The sequence below is a fragment of the Rutilus rutilus genome (genome assembly GCF_951802725.1).
Source record: "Rutilus rutilus genome assembly, chromosome: 14".
Taxonomy (NCBI): domain Eukaryota; kingdom Metazoa; phylum Chordata; class Actinopteri; order Cypriniformes; family Leuciscidae; genus Rutilus; species Rutilus rutilus.
In genome coordinates, this window is record NC_140219.1 from 28,793,629 (window position 1) to 28,812,723 (window position 19,095).

Sequence of the window (19,095 nt, forward strand, 5' to 3'; positions counted from 1 at the left end):
ATACAGAGGGCCCCTTTTGAACTACTGATCATATTTCTGGCCAAAGAGTCCTCGATCTTATGCTTTCTATACATACTCATAGACTCCTTTTTGATGCCTCATAAGCCACAGAGATGTCCATATCTGACCTTTTGAACTTATTTGTGGTCAAAGTGTCCTAAAAAAAATTCAAACTATATAAAGTTATAGACTCCTTTTGATGATAAGTCAGCTATACAGAGGTCCCCTTTTGACCTCCTGAACATGTTTCTGGCCAAAGAGTCCTTGATCTTGGGGCTTTCTATACATACTCATAGACTCCTTCTGGTGCTTCATAAGCCATATAGATGTCCATATCTGACCTTTTGAACTTATTTGTGGTCAAAGTGTCCTAACATTTTTTCAAACTATAGAAAGTTATAGACTCCTTTTGATGATAAATCAGCTATACAGAGGGCCCCTTTTGAACTACTGAACATATTTCTGGCCAAAGAGTCCTCGATCTTATGCTTTCTATACATACTCATAGACTCCTTCTGATGCCTCATAAGCCATATAGATGTCCATATCTGACCTTTTGAACTTATTTGTGGTCAAAGTGTCCTAAAAAAATTCAAACTATATAAAGTTATAGACTCCTTTTGATGATAAGTCAGCTATACAGAGGTCCCCTTTTGAACTACTGAACATATTTCTGGCCAAAGAGTCCTCGATCTTATGCTTTCTATACATACTCATAGACTCCTTCTGGTGCTTCATAAGCCATATAGATGTCCATATCTGACCTTTTGAATTTATTTGTGGTCAAAGTGTCCTAACATTTTTTCAAACTATAGAAAGTTATAGACTCCTTTTGATGATAAATCAGCTATACAGAGGGCCCCTTTTGAACTACTGAACATATTTCTGGCCAAAGAGTCCTCGATCTTATGCTTTCTACATACTCATAGACTCCTTCTGATGCCTCATAAGCCATATAGATGTCCATATCTGACCTTTTGAACTTATTTGTGGTCAAAGTATCCTAAAAAAAATTCAAACTATATAAAGTTATAGACTCCTTTTGATGATAAGTCAGCTATACAGAGGTCCCCTTTTGACCTCCTGAACATGTTTCTGGCCAAAGAGTCCTCGATCTTGGGATTTCTATACATACTCATAGACTCCTTCTGGTGCTTCATAAGCCATATAGATGTCCATATCTGACATTTTGAACTTATTTGTGGTCAAAGTGTCCTAAAAAAAATTCAAACTATATAAAGTTATAGACTCCTTTTGATGATAAATCAGCTATACAGAGGTCCCCTTTTTGATCTACTGAACATGTTTCTGGCCAAAGAGTCCTCAATCTTGGGCTTTCTATACATATAGATTCCTTCTGATGCTTCATAAGCCATATAGATGTCCATATCTGACCTTTTGAACTTATTTGTGGTCAAAGTGTCCTCAAAATATTTCAAACAATAGAAAGTTATAGACTCCTTTTGATGATAAATCAGCTATACAGAGGTCCCCTTTTGACCCCCTGTACTTATTTCTGGCCAAAGAGTCCTCGATCTTGGGCTTTCTATACATACTCATAGACTCCTTCTGATGCTTCATAAGCCATATAGATGTCCATATCTGACCTTTTGAACTTATTTGTGGTCAAAGTGTCCTAATATTCTTTCAAACTATAGAAAGTTATAGACTCCTTTTGATGATAAATCAGCTATACAGAGGGCCCCTTTTTAACTACTGAACATATTTCTGGCCAAAGAGTCCTCGATCTTATGCTTTCTATACATACTCATAGACTCCTTCTGGTGCTTCATAAGCCATATAGATGTCCATATCTGACCTTTTGAACTTATTTGTGGTCAAAGTGTCCTAACATTTTTTCAAACTATCCACCTTATTCTTCTCTAAACAATGGGCGCTGCCATAACGACGACTCCGGTTCCCTACTTCCGGTTCGTAGCGCTTGACCTGTACTAGTAGCGAGAGAAGTTCAATTTTAACGCTAACCACTCTAAACGTTTACTTTATTGAATGTATCTGATACGGAACCGGACATGGGCATGATCTTATGCTCGAAACACTCAGTTTCTAAAAAGTTTTAAATCTTCTTTGAATTGTTAAAACAAATAACAACCGCACACGAGGAGCTTGAACTCATTCTCTCGCTGCTAGTACAGGTCAAGCGCTACGAACGGAAGTAGGAAACCGGAGTCGTCGTCATGGCAGCGCGCATTGTTTAGACTGAGCAGAAAAAGGTGGATAGAAAGGTATAGACTCCTTTTGATGATAAATCAGCTATACAGAGGTCCCCTTTTGAACTACTGAACATATTTCTGGCCAAAGAGTCCTTGATCTTGGGGCTTTCTATACATACTCATAGACTCCTTCTGATGCTTCATAAGCCATATAGATGTCCATATCTGACATTTTGAACTTATTTGTGGTCAAAGTGTCCTGAAAAAAAATTCAAACTATATAAAGTTATAGACTCCTTTTGATGATAAATCAGCTATACAGGGCCCTTTTGAACTACTGAACATATTTCTGGCCAAAGAGTCCTCGATCTTATGCTTTCTATACATACTCATAGACTCCTTCTGATGCTTCATAAGCCATATAGATGTCCATATCTGACCTTTTGAACTTATTTGTGGTCAAAGTGTCCTAAAAAAAATTCAAACTATATAAAGTTATAGACTCCTTTTGATGATAAGTCAGCTATACATAGGTCCCCTTTTGACCTCCTGAACATGTTTCTGGCCAAAGAGTCCTCGATCTTGGGATTTCTATACATACTCATAGACTCCTTCTGGTGCTTCATAAGCCATATAGATGTCCATATCTGACCTTTTGAACTTATTTGTGGTCAAAGTGTCCTAAAAAAAATTCAAACTATATAAAGTTATAGACTCCTTTTGATTATAAATCAGCTATACAGAGGGCCCCTTTTGACCTCCTGAACATGTTTCTGGCCAAAGAGTCCTTGATCTTATGCTTTCTATACATACTCATAGATTCCTTCTGATGCTTCATAAGCCATATAGATGTCCATATCTGACCTTTTGAACTTATTTGTGGTCAAAGTGTCCTAACATTTTTTCAAACTATATAAAGTTTTAGACTTCTTTTGATGATAAATCAGCTATACAGAGGGCCCCTTTTGATCTACTGAACATGTTTCTGGCCAAAGAGTCCTCAATCTTGGGCTTTCTATACATACTCATAGATTCCTTCTGATGCTTCATAAGCCATATAGATGTCCATATCTGACCTTTTGAACTTATTTGTGGTCAAAGTGTCCTCAAAATATTTCAAACAATAGAAAGTTATAGACTCCTTTTGATGATAAATCAGCTATACAGAGGTCCCCTTTTGAACTACTGAACATATTTCTAGCCAAAGAGTCCTAAATGATTAACAATATACATTCAGACTGATATCTTCGGATGTTATATCATCCTGACAAAAGTCCATATTTGACATACTGAATTTTTTTTTGGCCAAGGAGTACTCGAAACTTGACCTTTCCATATATACTCGTTGAGTTTTTCTGATGTTACGTCAGCCATACAGAAGTCCATATTTGACCTAAAGAACATATTGTTGGCCAAAGATTCCTCGATCTTGGGCTTTCTATACATACTCATAGTCCAACTCCTTCTGATGCTTCATAAGCCATATAGATGTCCATATCTGACCTTTTGAACTTATTTCTGGTCAAAGTTTCTTCAAAATTTTTCAAACTATGTAAAGTTATAGTCTCCTTCTGATGATAAATCAGCTATACAGAGGTCCCCTTTTGACCTACTGAACATATTTCTGGCCAAAGAGTCCTAAAAGATTAACACTATACATTCAGACTGATATCTTCGGATGTTATATCATCCTGACAAAAGTCCCTATTTGCCCTACCGAATTTTTTTCTGGCCAAGGAGTGAGTACTCGAAACTTGACCTTTCCATATTGTTGACTCTTTCCGATGTTACGCCAGACATACAGAATTCCATATTTGACCCAAGGAACATATTTCTTGCCAAAGAGTCCTCGATCTTGGGCTTTCTATACATACTCATAGACTCCTTCTGATGCTTCATAAGCCATATAGATGTCTATATCTGACCTTTTGAACTTATTTCTGGTCAAAGTGTCCTCAAAATTTTTCAAACTATATAAAGTTATAGACTCCTTCTGATAATAAATCAGCTATACCAAGGTCACCTTTTGACCTTCTGAACATATTTCTGGCCAAAGAGTTCTTGAACATTATCTTGCTATACTACAGATTGACTTGTTGTGATGTTATATTAACCAGCCAGTAGTCTATTTTTGACCTACTGAACATATTTCTGGCCAGAGTCCATGAACATCAACTCACTATACATATAGACTGACTTCTCGTAATGTAAAATCAGGCAGACAGTAGTCCATATTTGACTGATTGAAAAAAAAAATTGACCAAAGAGTTCTCTAAAGGATTTTGTCGATCATAAATGTATAGACTCCTTCTGATGTTAAATCAGCCATATACAGAAGTCCATATTTGACCTTCTGAACATATTTCTGGCCAGAGACCTTGAACATTTACCTTACTATTTATATTTCTCCTACCATAAAGACTTCTCGTGATGTTATGTCAGCCAGACTGTAGCCATATTTGACTGATTTAACATGTTTTTGGCCAAAGAATCCTCAAAATGTTTTTTACTCTTAGAAACTCATAGACTCCTTCTGATGTTAAATCGGCCATACAGAAGTCCATATTTGACCCAAGGAATATATTTATGGCCATAGAGTTCTCGATCTTGACCTTTCTATACATACTCATAGACTCCTTCTAATGTTACATAAGCCATATAGATATCCATATCTGACCTTTTGAACTTATTTCTGGTCATCAAAAGTTTTTAAACTATATAAAGTTATAGACTCTTTCTGATGGTAAATCAGCTATACAAAGGACACCTTTTGACCTTTTGAACATATTTCTGGCCAAAGAGTTCTTGAACATTATCTTGCTTGAACTTTTGACTTTTGACTACAGATTGACTTGTTGTGATGTTATATTAACCAGCCAGTAGTCTATTTTTGACCTACTGAAAATATTTCTGGCCAGAGTCCGTGAACATTAACTCACTATACAATATAGACTGACTTCTTGCAATGCCAAACCAGGCAGGCAGTAGTCCATATTTGACCGATTGAAAAAAAATTTGACCAAAGAGTTCTCAAAAGGATTTTGTCTGTCATAATCTATAGACTCCTTCTGATGTCCGAAAATATTACTGTCCAAAGAGTCCTTAAAGATTAACACTATACATTCAGATTGATATCTTCGGATGTTATATCATCATGACAAAAGTCCATATTTGACATACTGAAATTTTTTCTGGTCAAAGAGTCTCAACTTGACCATTCTATATATAGCCTACTCATTGACTCTTTCTGATTCTTCATTAGCTATATAGATGTCCATATCTGGCGAATTGAAAATATTTTTGGCAAAAAGGTCCTCACAAGTTAACTTACTAAATACTCATAGACTTCTTCTGATGATACATCACTTTAACAGGTATGTGACCCTCTGAATATATTTTTGGCCAAAGAATCATTGAACATTAACTCTCTATACATATTGACTCAAGAGTCAAAATTTGACCTCTTTTGGTCTGATTTATCATCAGATGGAGTCTATAATTTTACATAGTTTAAAAACTTTTGAGGAACCTTTGACCAGAAATAATAATAAGTCATAAATATGGACATAAATATGGCTTATGAAGAATCAGAAGGAGACTTTGAGTCAGTGGGGATTTCTTTAAGACTGCAAGGGAAGCTCGGCTTCCCCTATAATGTCAAAAAAAATAATGGTCAAATATGTACTATTGTGTTAACATTTTATTGACTAAAAATGCGTTAGAAAACGTTCATCTCATAGACGAGTTCGTTCAGAATCCGCTACATACAGCAGGTCGGCTGACTCGATTTCCTTCTCATACATTCCCGTAGCGTCACAGACAGCGCATTTCCCTGTTGAAGCCCAGCGTCCATTGACTTCAATGGGGCTGCTCTGAACAGTTTTTTTCAGCGCTTCGAAACTAGACGTTCATTGGATAAATGCTGCGATTATGTCCCGCCCACGGACGCTCAGCGTCTCTGGGGGTGAATGAGGAGTGGGCTGGCCCGGACTCCGGGCTTCCGCGTGATGATTGGATCCGCGGGCTGCATCTCCTTTTGATTGACAGCGATTTCATACAATAAAAAGTCGCTGCCGCTGAAGCTATTGGAGCTCAGTCCCATCGCGGATTTTTCAAGTGATAGTCAAAAGACAAACTGCTGCTACCTCTTTCTTGGTATTTGCTTGTTGAAATTGCTAGCCATTTTTCATAATACATTTCACACAATTATACATTTATACCTTTATTATATTATTACTTATCCTATTATATTTTTTATAATATTATTAGTAATAATTAAAACAATAATTATTAAAATAATTAAAAATAGCCTATATATTATTAGTAGTATTATTATTATACTTTATTATATTATTATTTATACCTTTATTATATTATTACATTTATACAATTATAGCTAACTCTGCTGGCCATTGAGAGGACACTGGTCAAGTCACTGGAAAAGACGCCTAGTTGGAACAATATAGGGTCACTGAGCATTTTCTTGAAAAGGAACGTTGGGCAGAATTAACCTATAAATAAATGGACAATTTTTATGATGTAGGCCGAAAATGAGCTTCCCCTCTTTGACAGACCAGCAGCCGCCACTGCTTTGAGTATGTATAGAAAGTTCAAGATTGGCCACAAATATGTCCCTTGGGTCAATTATGGACTTCTTTATGGCTGATGTAACATCAGATGGAGTAAACGACTATGTGTAGAAAGAAACAGCATAAGGAGTCAATGAGCATGTATAGAATGTTCAAGATCGAGGACTCTTTTACTAGAAATATGTTCAGTAGGTAAATTATGGAGTACTCTCTGGCTGATGAAGCACTAAAAGGAGTCAATGAGCATGTATAGAAAGTTCAAGTACATAGACTCGTTGGCCAGAAAAAAAAAGAAAAAAAAAGTGATTATGGACAGTTGTCTGGCCGATGTACTATCTGAAGGAGTCTATAAGTGTGAATAGAAAGTTCAAGATCAAGGACTCTTCAGTCAGAAATATGTTCAACATGTTAAATCTGAACTACTTTATGGCTAAAGAAACAAAATAAGGCGTCACTGAGAATGTATAGAAAGTTCAAAATCGAGGACTCTTTTACCAGAAATATTTTCAGTAGGTCCATTATTGACTACTGTCTGGCTGATGAAACATTAAAAGGAGTCAATTAGCATGTACAAAATTTTCAAGTCAGAAATATGTTCACCATGTCAAATCTGGACTTCTGTATGGCTAAATAAACAAAATAAGGCATCACTGAGAATGTATAGAAAGTTCAAGATCGAGAACTCTTTTACTTCAATAGTCAATATCTACAATTGTCTGGCCGATGTACTATCTGAAAGAGTCTATAAGTATGAATAGAAAGTTCAAGATCGAGGACTCTTCGGTCAGAAATATGTTCATTATGTCAAATCAGAACTACTGCATGGCTGATGAAACACCAGAAAGAGTCTATGAGTATGTTTAAAAGGTTCAAGATCGAGGACTCTTTTGCCAGAAATATGTTTAGTGGGTCAAATATGGACTGCTGTCTGGCTGATGAATCAGAAGTCAATGAAGATTGAGGAAGAAGATTATGAATAGAAAGTTCAAGTTCAAAGACTCTTCAGGTAGAAATATGTTCAGTGGGTCAATTATCTATATGGAGTCAATGAGAATCTATAGAAAGTTCAAGACAGAGGACTCTTTTACTATAAATATGTTCAGAGGGTCAATTATGGACTATTGTCTGCTTGTGAAACATCAGAAGGAGTCAATGAGCCTATATAGAAAGTTCAAGTTCAAGACTCTTCGGGCAGCAATATGTTCAGTAGGTCAGTTATGGACTAATGTCTGGCTGATGAAACACTAAAAGGAGTAAATTAGCATGTACAGAATGTTCAAGTTCATGGACTTGTTGGCCAGAAATATGTTTAATAATTAATATGGACAATTGTCTGTCCGATGTAACTTTCTGAAAGAGTCTATAATTATGAATAGAAAGTTCAAGATCAAAATCTCTTTGGTCAGAAATATGTTCAACATGTCAAATCTGGACTACTGTATGGCTGAAGAAACATCAGAAGTAAATGATTATGTATAGAAAGTTCAAGTTCATAGACTCTTCAGGCAGAAAAATGTTCAGTAGGTCAATTGTGGACAATTATCTGGCTGATGAAACATCAGAAGGAGTATGTATAGAAAGAATAAGATCAAGGTCTCTTTGGCCAGAAATATGTTTAATTGATCAAATTTTGAAATACTATATTGCTGTTGTAAAATCAGGAGTCATTGAGTATGTATTGAAAAATGTTCATAGACTCATTGGTCAGAAATAGGTTTAATAGGTCATATTGATACAATACAATACAATAATGTTTTGCTATTGTAACATCAGAAGGAGTCAATGTATCGAGAAATCAAGATTATAAACCCATCGCTCAGAAATGAGTTTAGTAGTCAATTATGGATCATTTTTTGGCTGAAGTACTATCTGAAAGCGTCTATGAGTACGTATAGAAAGATCAAGGACTCTTCCAGCCAGAAATATGTTCAATTGTCAAATATGGATAATAGCCTGGGTGATGAAAAATCAGAAGGAGATAGTAATTATGTATAGATAATTAAAGTTCTAGGTCTCTTTGGCCAGATATATGTTCAATGGGTCAAATTTGGACTAACAATATGGTTGATTTACCATCAAAAGTAGTCGATGAGAATGCATATAAACATACCTTTTGACGACTCTTTTGGCCAGAAATATGTTATCTTGGTCAAATATGGACTACTGTATGGTGGACGTAAAATCAAAAATAGTCTAGGAGAAGGAACAGTAAGTTAAACTTTGATGATTCTTTTGCCAGAAATATGTTCAGTAGGTCAATAACTGACTTCTGTCTCAATGATGAAACATCAGAACAAGCCTATGATTATGTATAGAACGATCAAGATCGAGGACACTTTGGTTATAGAAATGTTCAATAGGTCAAATTTGAACTATACTGTATGGCTGATGAAACATCAGAAGGATTGTAAAAGCAATTAGTCTCATGTCTCATGTCTAGAAATATGTTCAAAATATAAAATTTGAACTACTGTTCAAATACATTGGATAGCAGATAATTAATTAACAAGTCTACAAGTATGTTTAGAAAGTTCAAGATCGATGACTCTATGGTCAGAAATATATTCAATGGGTCAAGTATGGACATCTTTCAGGCTGATGAAACATCAGAAGCTGCCAATGAGCATGTACAGAAAGGTCAAGATCAGGGACTCTTTGACCAGAAATATATTAGTAGGTCAAATATGGACTTTTGTATGGCTAATGTATTATTAAGAGAAGTCAATAAGCAGAGAAAGTTAATGTTCAAAGACTCTTTGGCCAAAAATGTGTTCAGTAGTTCAAATAGGAACCTCTGTATAGCTGAATTAACATAATAAGAAACCCTTTGAGGACCATTTGACCAGAAATAAGTTCAGTAGGTCAAATATGGAATTCTATATGTGGCTTATGAACCATCAGAAGGAGTCTATGAGTATGTATAGAAAGCCCAAGATCGAGGACTCTTTGGCAAGAAATATGTTCCGTGGGTCAAATATGGAATTCTGTATGTCTGACGTAACATCAGAAAGAGTCAACAAGTATATATGAAAAGGTCAAGTTTCGAGTACTCACTCCTTGGTCAGAAAAAAATTCGGTAGGTCAAATATGGACTTTTGTCAGGATGATATAACATCCGAAGATATCAGTCTAAATGTATAGTGTTAATCTTTTAGGACTCTTTGGCCAGAAATATGTTCAGTATAGGTCAAAAGGGGCCCTCTGTATAGCTGATTTATCATCAGATGGAGACTATAACTTTATATAGTTTGAAAAAATTTTGAGGACACTTTGACCACAAATAAGTTCAAAAGGTCAGATATGGACATCTATATGGCTTATGAAGCATCAGAAGGCGTCTATGAGTATGTATAGAAAGCCCAAGATCAAGGACTCTTTGGCCAGAAATATGTTCAGGAGGTCAAAATGGGACCTCTGTATAGCTGATTTATCATCAAAAGGATTAACTTACATAGTTTGAATTTTTTTTAGGACACTTTGACCACAAATAAGTTCAAAAGGTCAGATATGGACATCTATATGGCTTATGAAGCATCAGAAGGAGTCTATGAGTATGTATAGAAAGCCCAAGATCGAGGACTCTTTGGCCAGAAATATGTTCAGGAGGTCAAAAGGGGACCTCTGTATAGCTGACATCATCAAAAGGAGTCTATCACTTTATATAGTTTGAAAAAATGTTAGGACATTTTGACCACAAATAAGTTCAAAATGTCAGATATGGAAGTCTATGTGGCTTATGAAGCACCAGAAGGAGTCTATGAGTATGTATAGAAAGCCCAAGATCGAGGACTCTTTGGCCAGAAATATGTTCAGGAGGTCAAAAGGGGACCTCTCTATAGCTGATTTATCATCAAAAGGAGTCTATAACTTTATATAGTTTGAAGTTTTTTTAGGACACTTTGACCACAAATAAGTTCAAAATGTCAGATATGGAAATCTATATGGCTTATGAAGCACCAGAAGGAGTCTATGAGTATGTATAGAAAGCCCAAGATCGAGGACTCTTTGGCCAGAAATATGTTCAGGAGGTCAAAAGGGGACCTCTGTATAGCTGATTTATCATCAAAAGGAGTCTTTAACTTTCTATAGTTTGAAATATTTTGAGGACACTTTGACCACAAATAAGTTCAAAAGGTCAGATATGGACATCTATATGGCTTATGAAGCATCAGAAGGAGTCTATGAGTATGTATAGAAAACGCAAGATCGAAGACTTTTTGGCCAAAAATATGTTCAGTAGGTCAGAAGGGGCCCTCTGTATAGCTGATTTATCATCAAAAGGAGTCTATAACTTTCTATAGTTTGAAAAAATGTTAGGACACTTTGACCACAAATAAGTTCAAAAGGTCAGACATGGACATCTATATGGCTTATGAAGCATCAGAAGGAGTCTATGAGTATGTATAGAAAGCCCAAGATCAATGACTCTTTGGCCAGAAATATGTTCAGGAGGTAAAAAGGGGACCTCTGTATAGCTGACTTATCATCAAAAGGAGTCTATAACTTTATATAGTTTGAAGTTTTTTTAGGACACTTTGACGACAAATAAGTTCAAAAGGTCAGATATGGAAATCTATATGGCTTATGAAGCACCAGAAGGAGTCTATGAGTATGTATAGAAAGCCCAAGATCGAGGTCTCTTTGGCCAGAAATATGTTCAGGAGGTCAAAAGGGGACCTCTGTATAGCTGATTTATCATCAAAAGGAGTCTATAACTTTCTATAGTTTGAAAAAATGTTAGGACACTTTGACCACAAATAAGTTCAAAAGGTCAGATATGGACATCTATATGGCTTATGAAGCATAAGAAGGAGTCTATGAGTATGTATAGAAAGCCCAAGATCAAGGACTCTTTGGCCAGAAATATGTTCAGGAGGTCAAAAGGGGACCTCTGTATAGCTGATTTATCATCAAAAGGAGTCTTTAAATTTCTATAGTTTGAAATATTTTGAGGACACTCTGACCACAAATAAGTTCAAAGGGTCAGATATGGACATCTATATGGCTTATGAAGCATCAGAAGGAGTCTATGAGTATGTATAGAAAACGCAAGATCGAAGACTCTTTGGCCAGAAATATGTTCAGTAGGTCAGAAGGGGCCCTCTGTATAGCTGATTTATCATCAAAAAGAGTCTATAACTTTCTATAGTTTGAAAAAATGTTAGGACACTTTGACCACAAATAAGTTCAAAATGTCAGATATGGAAATCTATATGGCTTATAAAGCACCAGAAGGAGTCTATGAGTATGTATAGAAAGCCCAAGATCGAGGACTCTTTGGCCAGAAATATGTTCAGTAGGTCAACAGGGGACCTCTGTATAGCTGATTTATCATCAAAAGGAGTCTGTCACTTTATATAGTTTGAAAAAATGTTAGGACACTTTGACCACAAATAAGTTCAAAAGGTCAGATATGGACATCTATATGGCTTATGAAGCATCAGAAGGAGTCTATGATTATGTATAGAAAGCCCAAGATCGAGGACTCTTTGGCCAGAAATATGTTCTGGAGGTCAAAAGGGGACCTCTGTATAGCTGACTTATCATCAAAAGGAGTCTATAACTTTATATAGTTTGAAGTTTTTTTAGGACACTTTGACCACAAATAAGTTCAAAAGGTCAGATATGGAAATCTATATGGCTTATGAAGCACCAGAAGGAGTCTATGAGTATGTATAGAAAGCCCAAGATCGAGGACTCTTTGGCCAGAAATATGTTCAGGAGGTCAAAAGGGGACCTCTGTATAGCTGATTTATCATCAAAAGGAGTCTATAACTTTCTATAGTTTGAAAAAATGTTAGGACACTTTGACCAAAAATAAGTTCAAAAGGTCAGATATGGACATCTATATGGCTTATGAAGCATAAGAAGGAGTCTATGAGTATGTACAGAAAGCCCAAGATCAAGGACTCTTTGGCCAGAAATATGTTCAGGAGGTCAAAAGGGGACCTCTGTATAGCTGACTTATCATCAAAAGGAGTCTATAACTTTATATAGTTTGAAGTTTTTTTAGGACACTTTGACGACAAATAAGTTCAAAATGTCAGATATGGAAATCTATATGGCTTATGAAGCACCAGAAGTAGTCTATGAGTATGTATAGAAATCCCAAGATCGAGTACTCTTTGGCCAGAAATATGTTCAGTAGGTCAGAAGGGGCCCTCTGTTTAGCTGATTTATCATCAAAAGGAGTCTATAACTTTCTATAGTTTGAAAAAATGTTAGGACACTTTGACCACAAATAAGTTCAAAATGTCAGATATGGAAATCTATATGGCTTATGAAGCATCAGAAGGAGTCTATGATTATGTATAGAAAGCCCAAGATCGAGGACTCTTTGGCCAGAAATATGTTCTGGAGGTCAAAAGGGGACCTCTGTATAGCTGATTTATCATCAAAAGGAGTCTATAACTTTATATAGTTTGAAAAAATGTTAGGCCACTTTGACCACAAATAAGTTCAAAAGGTCAGATATGGACATCTATATGGCTTATGAAGCATCAGAAGGAGTCTATGAGTATGTATAGAAAGCCCAAGATCGAGGACTCTTTGGCCAGAAATATGTTCAGGAGGTCAAAAGGGGACCTCTGTATAGCTGATTTATAATCAAAAGGAGTCTATAACTTTATATAGTTAGAAAAAATGTTAGGACACTTTGACCACAAATAAGTTCAAAAGGTCAGATATGGACATCTATATGGCTTATGAAGCATCAGAAGGCGTCTATGAGTATGTATAGAAAGCCCAAGATCAATGACTCTTTGGCCAGAAATATGTTCTGGAGGTCAAAAGGGGACCTCTGTATAGCTGATATATCATCAAAAGGAGTCTATAACTTTCTATAGTTTGAAAACTTTTGAGGACACTTTGACCACAAATAAGTTCAAAAGGTCAGATATGGACATCTATATGGCTTATGAAGCATCAGAAGGAGTCTATGAGTATGTATAGAAAGCCCAAGATCGAGGACTCTTTGGCCAGAAATATGTTCAGTAGGTCAACAGGGGACCTCTGTATAGCTGATTTGTCATCAAAAGGAGTCTATCACTTTATATAGTTTGAAAAAATGTTAGGACACTTTGACCACAAATAAGTTCAAAAGGTCAGACATGGACATCAATATGGCTTATGAAGCATCAGAAGGAGTCTATGAGTATTTATAGAAAGCCCAAGATCAAGGACTCTTTGGCCAGAAATATGTTCAGGAGGTCAAAAGGGGACCTCTGTATAGCTGACTTATCATCAAAAGGAGTCAATAACTTTATATAGTTTGAAAAATTTTGAGGACACTTTGACCACAAATAAGTTCAAAAGGTCAGATATGGACATCTATATGGGTTATGAAGCATCAGAAGGAGTCTATATGTATAGAAAACGCAAGATCGAAGACTCTTTGGCCAGAAATATGTTCAGTAGGTCAGAAGGGGCCCTCTGTATAGCTGATTTATCATCAAAAGAAGTCTATAACTTTCTATAGTTTGAAAAAATGTTAGGACACTTTGACCACAAATAAGTTCAAAAGGTCAGATATGGACATCTATATGGCTTATGAAGCATAAGAAGGAGTCTATGAGTGTGTATAGAAAGCCCAAGATCGAGGACTCTTTGGCCAGAAATATGTTCAGGAGGTCAAAAGGGGACCTCTGTATAGCTGATTTATAATCAAAAGGAGTCTATAACTTTATATAGTTAGAAAAAATGTTAGGACACTTTGACCACAAATAAGTTCAAAAGGTCAGATATGGACATCTATATGGCTTATGAAGCATCAGAAGGCGTCTATGAGTATGTATAGAAAGCCCAAGATCAATGACTCTTTGGCCAGAAATATGTTCTGGAGGTCAACAGGGGACCTCTGTATAGCTGATTTGTCATCAAAAGGAGTCTATCACTTTATATAGTTTGAAAAAATGTTAGGACACTTTGACCACAAATAAGTTCAAAAGGTCAGACATGGACATCAATATGGCTTATGAAGCATCAGAAGGAGTCTATGAGTATTTATAGAAAGCCCAAGATCAAGGACTCTTTGGCCAGAAATATGTTCAGGAGGTCAAAAGGGGACCTCTGTATAGCTGACTTATCATCAAAAGTAGTCTATAACTTTATATAGTTTGAAGTTTTTTTAGGACACTTTGACCACAAATAAGTTCAAAAGGTCAGATATGGAAATCTATATGGCTTATGAAGCACCAGAAGGAGTCTATGAGTATGTATAGAAAGCCCAAGATCGAGGATTCTTTGGCCAGAAATATGTTCAGGAGGTCAAAAGGGGACCTCTGTATAGCTGATTTATCATCAAAAGGAGTCTATAACTTTATATAGTTTGAAAAATTTTGAGGACACTTTGACCACAAATAAGTTCAAAAGGTCAGATATGGACATCTATATGGGTTATGAAGCATCAGAAGGAGTCTATGAGTATGTATAGAAAACGCAAGATCGAAGACTCTTTGGCCAGAAATATGTTCAGTAGGTCAGAAGGGGCCCTCTGTATAGCTGATTTATCATCAAAAGGAGTCTATAACTTTCTATAGTTTGAAAAAATGTTAGGACACTTTGACCACAAATAAGTTCAAAAGGTCAGATATGGACATCTATATGGCTTATGAAGCATAAGAAGGAGTCTATGAGTGTGTATAGAAAGCCCAAGATCGAGGACTCTTTGGCCAGAAATATGTTCAGGAGGTCAAAAGGGGACCTCTGTATAGCTGATTTATCATCAAAAGGAGTCTATAACTTTCTACAGTTTGAACTATTTTGAGGACACTTTGACCACAAATAAGTTCAAAAGGTCAGATATGGAAATCTATATGGCTTATGAAGCACCAGAAGGAGTCTATGAGTATGTATAGAAAGCCCAAGATCGAGGACTCTTTGGCCAGAAATATGTTCAGTAGGTCAACAGGGGACCTCTGTATAGCTGATTTATCATCAAAAGGAGTCTATAACTTTATATAGTTTGAAGTTTTTTTAGGACACTTTGACCACAAATAAGTTCAAAATGTCAGATATGGAAATCTATATGGCTTATGAAGCATCAGAAGGAGTCTATGAGTTTGTATAGAAAGCCCAAGATAGAGGTCTCTTTGGCCAGAAATATGTTCCTTGGGTCAAATATGGAATTCTGTATGTCTGACGTAACATCAGAAAGAGTCAACAAGTATATATGGAAAGATCAAGTTTCGAGTACTCACTCCATGGCCAGAAAAAAATTCGGTAGGTCACATATGGACTTTTGTCAGGATGATATAACATCCGAAGAAATCAGTATGAATGTATAGTGTTAATCTTTTAGGACTTTTTGGCCAGAAATATTTTCAGTAGGTCAAAAGGGGACCTCTGTATAGCTGATTTATCATATAACTTTATATAGTTTGAAAAATTTTGAGGACACTGACCAGAAATAATTTCAAAAGGTCAGATATGGACATCTATATGGCTTATGAAGCATCAGAAGGAGTTGGACTATATGAATAGAAAGCCCAAGATCGAGGACTCTTTGGCCAAAAATATGTTCCTTGGGTCAAATATGGACTTCTTTATGGCTGACGTAACATCAGAAAAAGTCAACGAGTATAAATGGTAAGGTCAAGTTTCTCCTTTTACGAGTACTTCTTGGACAGAAAAAAATTCAGTGTCAAATTTGGACCTTTGTCAGGATGATATAACATCTTTAAGGACTCTTTGGCCAGAAATATGTTCAGCAGGTCAAAAGCGTACCTATGTATAGCTCATTCTTATAACATTATGTGCTTTGCACAAACGATCTAACGTTGAGCATCATTAATGAAACATAGGTTATGCACTTCGTGCATTGCATTGCATTGCACACCAAAACTAATCAATGCTATGTTCATTAGAGAGATAACATATGTGTTGTTGCTTTGCACAAACTGTCTAACGTTGTGCATTGAAGAATAACATATAGTCTGTGCACTACTTGCATTGCATTGTACAACAGAACTACTCGATCCCATGTTCATTACAAAGATAACGTGTGATGTTGCATTGCATTGCATTGCACACACGATCTAACGTTGTGCATTGAAGAATAACATAGCACTTGCATTGCATTGCATTGCACACCAGAACTAACTCATTCCCATGTTCATTAAAGAGATAGCATATGTGTTGTTGCAATTGCATTGTACAAACGATCTAATGTTGTGCACTGAAGAATAACTTATAGGTTATGCATATTTCGCATTGCATTGCACACCAGAACTAAATCATTCCCATGTTCATTATAGAGATGATATGTGTGTTGATGCATTGCATTGCATTGCATTGCATTGCACTAACGATCTAACGTTGTGCACTGAAGAATAACATATAGGTTATGCACTTTTTGCATTGCATTGTACAACTGAACTACCTCATTCCCATGTTGATTAAAGACATAACGTTTGTTGTTGCATTACATTGCATTGCACTAACGATCTAACGTTGTGCACTGAAGAATAACATATAGGTATGCACTTTTTGCACTGCATTGCATTGCACACCAGAACTAAATCATTCCCATGTTCATTCAAGAGATAACGTTTGTTGGTGCATTGCATTGCATTGCATTGCACAAACGATCTAACGTTGTGCACTGAAGAATAACATATAGGTTATGCACTTTTTGCATTGCATTGCACTGCACACCAGAACTAAATCATTCCCATGTTCATTAAAGAATAACACGTGTTGTTGCATTGCATTATATTGCATTGCATTGATTTGCAATGTATTGCAATGCAATGTTTTGCGTTGCATTACATTCATTTGCATTGCTTTGCACTGCATTGCATTGCACTAAAGATCTAACGTTGTGCACTGAAGAATAACTTGGTCATGCACTTTTTGCATTGCATTGCATACCAGAACTAAATCATTCCAATGTTCATTAAAGACATAACGTGTGTTGTTGCATTGCATTGTATTGCATTGCAATGTTTTGCATTGCATTACATTCATTTGCATTGCTTTGCACTGCATTGCATTGCACTAAAGATCTAACGTTGTGCACTGAAGAATAACATATGGGTTATGCACTTTTCGCATTGCATTGCATTGCACACCAGAACTAAATCATTCCCATGCTCATTAAAGACATAACGTGTGTTTTTGCATTGCATTGTATTGCATTGCATTGATTTGCATTGCTTTGCACTGCATTGCACTAACGATCCAACGTTGTGCACGTATTGCATTGCATTGCACACCAGAACTACTTCATTCCCATGTTGATTAAAAACATAACGTGTGTTGTTGCATTGCATTGCATTTATTTGCATTGCTTTGCACTGCATTGCATTGCATTGCATTGCACTAACGATCTAACGTTGTGCACTGAAGAATAACATATAGGTTATGCACGTATTGCATTGCATTGCACTCCAGAACTAAATCATTCCCATGTTCATTAAAGACATAACTTGTGTTGTTGCATTGCATTGCATTGCTTTGCTTTGCTTTGCTTTGCTTTGCTTTGCTTTGCATTGCTTTGCATTGCTTTGCATTGCTTTGCTTTGCATTGCATTGCTTTGCATTGCATTGCATTGAATTGCATTGCATTGCATTGCATTGCATTGCATTGCATTGCATTGCATTGCATTGCATTGCACTAACGATCTAACGTTGTGCACTGAAGAATAACATATAGGTTATGCTCTTTTCGCATTGCATTGCACACCAGAACAAAATCATTCCCATGTTCATTATAGAGATATGTGTTGTTGCATTGCATTGCATTGCATTGCATTGCATTGCATTGCTTTGCACTGCATTGCATTGCACTAACGATCTAACTTTGTGCACGAAAGAATAACATATAGGTTATGCACTTTTTGCATTTCATTGCACACCAGACCTAAATCATTCCCATGTTCATTAAAGAGATAACGTTTGTTGGTGCATTGCATTGCACTAGCGATGTAACGTTGTGCACTCAAGAATAACATATAGGTTATGCACTTTTTTTGCATTTCATTGCATTGCACACCAGAACTACCTCATTCCCATGTTGATTAAAGACATAATTTATGTGTGTTGTTGCATTGCATTGCATTGCATTGCACTAACGATCTAACGTTGTGCACTGAAGAATAACATATAGGTTATGCTCTTTTCGCATTGCATTGCACACCAGAACAAAATCATTCCCAAGTTCATTATAGAGATGATATGTGTGTTGTTGCATTGCATTGCATTGCATTGCATTGCATTGCATTGCTTTGCACTGCATTGCATTGCTTTGCACTGCATTGCATTGCATTGCACTAACGATCTAACTTTGTGCACTGAAGAATAACATATAGGTCATGCACTTTTTGCATTGCATT